Source organism: Mastomys coucha, unplaced genomic scaffold (assembly GCF_008632895.1).
Source record: "Mastomys coucha isolate ucsf_1 unplaced genomic scaffold, UCSF_Mcou_1 pScaffold20, whole genome shotgun sequence".
Lineage (NCBI taxonomy): Eukaryota > Metazoa > Chordata > Mammalia > Rodentia > Muridae > Mastomys > Mastomys coucha.
In genome coordinates this window covers 79,579,143-79,585,978 of record NW_022196903.1, presented here as the reverse complement: position 1 = coordinate 79,585,978, position 6,836 = coordinate 79,579,143, and positions in this window count along the sequence as shown.

Genomic DNA, 6,836 nt, shown 5'->3' with positions numbered 1-6,836 from the left:
ACTCACTCTGCCCTGTAATTGTGAGAGAGAAGTTTGTCTTGACCTCCCCCGACCCCCAGCTCCCAGTTCTCTTCTCAGTTGTGACAAGATACACCAGTTCTTCCAAAAACAATGGTTCATACCTGTGTGCTAACTGGTATCACCTTGTCTGGGAGTCTTTATTCTCAAGGAGCAAGCAATGGGAGGCACCCAAGATAGAAATGCTCAAGGAAGTCTTGGAGGAGTCTAGACAGCTCACCTTGAACTCCTCTGAGTGCTTACTGACAGTTGGCCTCCTCCCAGAGACCCCTCTGCTATCCCAGGGAAAATTCTACCCTGGAAGCACAAGGGGTTCCCCGAGGTGAGGGCAGACCTCAGGACCAACCGTCAAGTCTTACCCAAATAGGCTTCAAAAGCCGTGATAAGGGCAAGGCTTATAATGACAGCCTGAGCCTCCTTTCATCCAAATATCTAGAATCTCCTAGACACACTGATTACACCTCCCTGCCCTGGAAGGAGGAGAAGCCTGTGCTTGTTACTCTGGCCAAGCACCTCAGCTCCCTAAGAACCAACACTGACCTAAACCAGGAATGTCATGGGGGTCCACCCTCAACCCTGTCAATAGCTCTTACGACAGTTCCTTATCCTGAATTCACTATGTTAAAAATGACAGAACTCGGGCTGGCAAGATGGCCCAGTGGATAAAGGCACTTTGCCTCCAAACCTAACCACCTGAGTCTTATCTCCAGGACCCACATGGTGGAGAGAGCCAGCAGGTTGTCCTCTGACCTCCACACATGCACTGAGGCACGTGCCCCAAAGAAAGAAACTGCAGTAACTTTTTTTTTTTTTTTTTTTTTTAAATGGGAGAAGCAAGGGCTGGAGAAATGGTTCAGCACTTAAGGACTCTTGCTCTGCAATCATGGGGATTGGGATTTGGGCCCTAGCACCTACATAACAAGCTAGTGATCCCCCCAAAAGCCTGAACCCCAGCTCTGAGTGGAGCTGGAGAATGGCTGGGGTTCACTGGCTTCCAGCTGAGACTCAGAGAGCCCATGCCTCACAGGGACAGGCAGACAATGTCCCAGGAACTCATGGGTTCCTCTTCCAGACCAGAATGTACAGGCACACACACTGAATATACTCAGACACATATGTACCATGAACACACAAATAAATAAAATAGAATTTTTAAAAAAGACAAGTGGGGTAAATGGTAATATATAGTGCCGTGAGTTGCCCGTCCTTGAGGATGCGGCGTGAAGGTTGCATCTGCCTCATGAGGACTGTGCTCCTAATTTGCAGGCCAGCTCCTTGGCATTGTGGGGTAGGAGGGAGGCTTCTCAGCCCACAGGCTGCTAGCCAGAGCTCCTAGACTTATAAAAAAAATCTAACGCCACAAATTCCAGGAGTCCCACAGAGAGTTCACTCACACAGAAGTAGAATGTGAGGTGGCATGGGGATTATAACAAAATTCCTGTCTCTGGAAGCCATCCCGCCTCCCTGGCCACCACTCAGGCTGTAATACCATGGGCCCCACTTCCTGATCCCTGGTGCTTGGCCAGGCTTGGTCGAGATTTCTGGGGATTTGATAGCATGTCAGGAACAGCATAGGTTGCCCTAGATTAACATGTTATCCTTTTGAAACCCCCGAAGTGGCTTCTGAGACCTGTCTAGGAAAGCCAACATGTTCTAACCTCAGTCTGGGTCAGGGACAATGACAGTCACTTAAAAATAGTATTCTGCTGTGTGTTGCTTGTTGCCCCTACCTGGGGCTTGAGGGATGTTATTCAGGAGGCAGGGAAACTAGGACAGGAAGTTGTCTCTTTCTTTACTATTGAAAAGATCGACAGTAATCTGTGGTGGGTATCCCTCTGCAGGCCGGCCTGCGAATAAGCTTGTTCTTGGGGCTTGCACACTCGTTCCAAGGTCAGTGGGAAGAGGCAGTTCCGAAGGAGACTGGGTTATACTGGAGGGTCAGGCAAAGGACAGGCTGATGGGACACAGAAACACAGGCTGTTTGGGACCCAACATGGTGTCCTGAGCCCAGCAGGTGGGGCTGGCTAGGTAGTTAAAGCCAGATCCAAAAAATATCTTTGCAAGGCATGTCACAGGAGAGGTGTGTGGAAATCAATAGTCCTTTGGAGGCATTTCTGCATTGGTGGGTGAGTGCGCCCCCTGGAGGCAGTACAGGGTAAGTCCTCCAAGGACATGGCTATTTGCCCCATAAATAGTGGCAAAGTTTGTCCCATTCACTGGGCATGAGAGTTAATTTTTACCCATTATGTCAGTTTTCTGCAAGACGAATTGCTGTCTGTTGAATATTCTGTGTAGTTAGTGAGAACTGAAAATGGAAAGCATGATTTTTAAAAAATCCTTTTGTGGTTAATATGCAGGGTTGGAGCCAGGCTTGAACAGATGCAATTTAATGCTCAACAGGACTCCCAGACTCCTTTTTTCTTTTAAGTCTTTGTTGATGTACACCCAGGGTGCTTGTGGTATGATAATAACAGTAACTAACATGTATTTACTGTCCCACTGTATTCTGTGAGATCAGAGCAGCCCGGTGTGTCTGGTATAGTAGAATCCTGATGAGATGGGAACCATTGTTAGCTGTGCTCTACAGGGAAGACAGTGGTTGGTCTGGGTAATATGCATAGATAGGAGAAGAAGCCTGCAGGACCAGAGCAAGAGGCTATGCCAGCAAACCCCACCACCTATAGTAGGAGAGACGAAAACTGCCACAGTGACCTCCAACTGCCTCTCAGAAGCAGCCACAGTGTCAGGGACATGACCAGCCTACATGATGCAGGGACCTTCCAATGTGCTATCATGAGGAGTATTCTCAAAGGCAATCCATGGGGGAGATGGGGCAGAGTGTATCCAAGAGTTGGGTCAGGCTGACTGACATGACAGGCATTTGTGTGGCCCTCCTGGAAGGAGCAAGAGAAGGGCAATGACAACAGAGTTGGGGCCCAGCACTGCTCCCCACCTGTGCAGTCATCCACCATCAGCCAGCACCAGGGAGATCTAGATGGCTCGTCATGAAGACTGTGACCAGGATCCAGATCCACTGCTGCCTTTGGTATCACTGTGGTGACTCCTGGTATGTGTAGATCAATGTAATCAATAGGCTCTGAGCTTTCTCGGCCGACTGACTGACCTACATCAGATGGGGCAGAGGCAGACACTGTCATCTCTCCTTACAGCAAAGCACTTCCCCTGCCAGCGGGTGGTCAAACTCTGAAAAGGTTCAGCCTTCTCCTGAACTCTCAGAGGGTGACCTGGCTCCTCCAGGGCTTTGGGCAGCCATGGGGGGTCTCTGCCCAGGGTTCCCCCTGTTCTGATTCCCCCAGGTATTATTTCTCTGTTGTACAGAGGAAGAGGCTAAGGCCAGACCCAGGCAACCTAAGGGCTCATTCCATACCAGAGATGCCTCTGGAGACTGACTGAGTTGTGTGGTGGGAGCTGAAGCCATTGGGGTGGCTGCCCTCAGGTGGGTACAAGTAGTGTGTGGTATTCAGGTGTGTTCTGAGTGAGGAAGTCCAGTGTTTCCAGTTAGTCCTTTTGCTAGTGAGAAAAAGAGAGAGAGGGAAGAGGGAGAGGGAGAGGGAGAGGGAGAGGGAGAGGGAGAGGGAGAGGGAGAGAGCAAGAGCATAGCTGGGAGTTACTGAGTAAAAATAAAACAAAACAAAAGAACAAAAGACAGAAAGCAAGGAGCTGCTGCCATCTGGTGGGCATCTTGGGGAGTGTCAGTGAATTGAATGGGGGAGGGGGCAGGGCTACTTACCTGGCGACTGGTCCTTTCGTTTTTGTTTCTTCTTTTCTTTCTTTTCTTCATTCCTTCATTCCTTTCTTCAATCTTTTATAACTGTTCAACAGCCATTTGAAAGAAATGTGCATTCTGGTTTATAAACTATTTGCATATCCATTAAAACAATGTTTTTATTGTTAATCAAACCTGCTATATTCACACACACACACACACACACATACACACACACATATGTGTATGTGTTTTTATGTATATTTTTATCTACTTGGTGTAGGGATAAAAAAGCATAAAACCTCTCATCTAGAGTTGTGATTTTTTTTCTTCACATTATCATTTGGTTTACCTTCATTACAAAAACAAAACAAAACAAAACAAAACAAAAGTCATCAACTTTTTTTTTTTTTTTACATTTATTTTGTGGGTTGGAGCACCACAGTCCACATGTGGTGGTCAGGTGACAACTTGCTGGAGCCTGTTCTCTTTCTCACCACGTGGGTCCCACGAATAGAGCTCAATTCATCAGTCTCAGAGACCCTGCCCAACTGAGCCCCTGGGCCTCCCCTTCATTCTGAAAGCACTTACACTGCCAAAACCTTCTAGGTTGGTAGATTTTCTCCAGTCCTTTAAAGATGTCGCTCCACTCTTCTTTCAGTCTTTAGTCCCAAAAAGAAATGTCCCTTATCTTCTTTGTTCCCCACCTACATTGTGTGGGTTTGTGTGCATGGGCATATGTGTGTATGCACATGTATGCTGGTGTACATGCATATGTGTAGGTACGTGTGTGTGTGTGTATGTGTGCATGTGTGTGGTGTGCATGGTTGAGTATGTGCCTGTGTCCATGTATGCATGTACAGTGTACATGTATGTTGTGTGCATGTGTGTGGAATATGCATTCAGGGAGGGCAGCAGCTGGCACTGGTGTCTTCTTTCGTCACTCTCCATCTTTCTGAGACACTGTCTCTCACTGACCAGAACTATGTGGACTCAGCTCCACGGCCTGATGATACCAGAGGAGCCTGCCTCCACCTTCCAGCCCTGGGCCAGATGCACAGTCACCCTTGGCTTTTAATATGTGTGGTGGTGGTGAATTCATATCCCAATGCTCACCTGGTAAGCCCTTCACCAACTAAGCCACATCCCCAGCACACTGATTCATTTTTTACTGTAATGTTTTTCTTTTATGACTGGGAAGCTATATGGCCTTTTAGAAAAGATCAACCTTATATCTTTATGTCATCTCTAAACTAACAATTATCATGGGTTCAAAGTTTATGCCTTTTAAATTTATAACTTGAGATGAATTAACCCAATGCTTTTCTAACAATTTAAAAGCAGAAATAATGTATTAAATCTCCATTCTCAGGGAGAAATTTAGCATGTTTTACCTCCATTATCCCCCAAGTTATCATTTCTGTTTAGTCTAATAACTACCCTGAAAGTGTTTGCATTTGGTTTGTGAATGAGACATTAGACTTAGCTGTACATTTAATTGCTTGCTAACTAGTTTTAATTGCTGGGTTGTTTGTACTGATTTTTTTCAATTATGTGAGTCCCAGTTGTAAGTTTAGACATACCTTATGGTTTCCTCATTCATGATCAACTGCCTGTGTCCTGCTTTAAAACATGATAGATATTTTAACCAAAGGTTGCAGCAAGATGCCTGTAGACGCTGGCTCCTCCCTTGCACTGGACACACCCCTTTACTTTTATATTTTCAGTCAGTAGGGGATACTCTGCTCCCCTTCTGTTTCCATCAAGTAACTACAGGGGAAACATGAGGCAGAAGTGGTTCCTGTAACCATCTTTAGCTAGCTTGTTCTTTTTAAATCATGTGTATGAATACAGGTACCCACAGAGGCGAGGAAAGGATGCCAGATGCCCTGGGGCTAGAGATACAGGCAATTGTGAACTGCCGGATGTGGGTGCTGGGAACCAAATTTAAGTTCTCTGGAGGAGGAGCAAGTGCTCTTAATCGCACAGTCATTTAGTCCTGCTGTAACCATCTTAAATCACAGCAATCTCCACAAAGCGGAGTGGCACATGGCCATTGACCCTGAACTCATCAATGGAGGTAGCTATGGAAACAGGCATGCTACCTGCTCAGGGCAACTTCAGCATAGGAGCACTTGACAGCTTGGAGCAGTGAGGGCCTGGTCCATAGAAGCCCATGGATGGGGAGCTTCAGGATATCCTGATGGGAACAGAAGAAGAAGGGACTCTGACTGCAGGCGCTGGGTATGGAGCAGACCTGCCTGGAGCAGAGGCTTGGGCTAAGGACAGAGGCATCTTTAGTGGAGCATGGCTTGGGGTCCTGGGACCATGGATGTAGTGGAAAGAGCAAGGCTTCTTTCTGTTTGAATCTGGGCTTTACCAGGTATGAACTTGAGGTCTAGGAAGTCTCCTTGTTCAGAACTCATGGCCTCATCTGTAGAGTAAACTATAGCAGACTTGCCCTTGGGCCTACAGGGATAAAATGAGATGCTATGCATATATGCTCAGACAGTACCTGGCCTATGTGTGTGGATGTTCAATAAGGGCTGGGCACCCCCACCCCTGGTGTGTAGGTATGTGTGTGTGCTCCAGTGTTGCATGCGCATGGAGGTTGCCATTAGGCATATTCCTCAATCACTTTTCGCCTTATTTTTGAGACATCACCTCTCACTGAACCTGGAACTCACTGATTCAGATAGACTGGCTGGCCAGCAAGCCCCCAAACATCCATCCAGCTCCACCTTCCCGGTGCTAGGGTTACAGGCACACCCAGCCATACCCAGTTTCTTATATAGGTGCTGGGAATTGAACTCAGGTCCTCATTCTTATATGACCAACACTTCACTGACTGAGCCATCTCTCTTCTACTCTCCACCCCAGCTTCACATCCTTCACTCTTTTAAGAGGGACTCCATCTCTCCCTCACCCTCTGCTACTGGGCTAATGTCTTCCTCCATTCTGGCCTTCACACCTACAAATGCAGGGTCCACTGCTCCCCACCTCATCTACTGCAATGCAGCCCTTGCAGCTGTGTCGGATCCATGTAGTCTCCTCCTCAGAGGACACTGCGTTACAACCCTCCCCCCCCCCC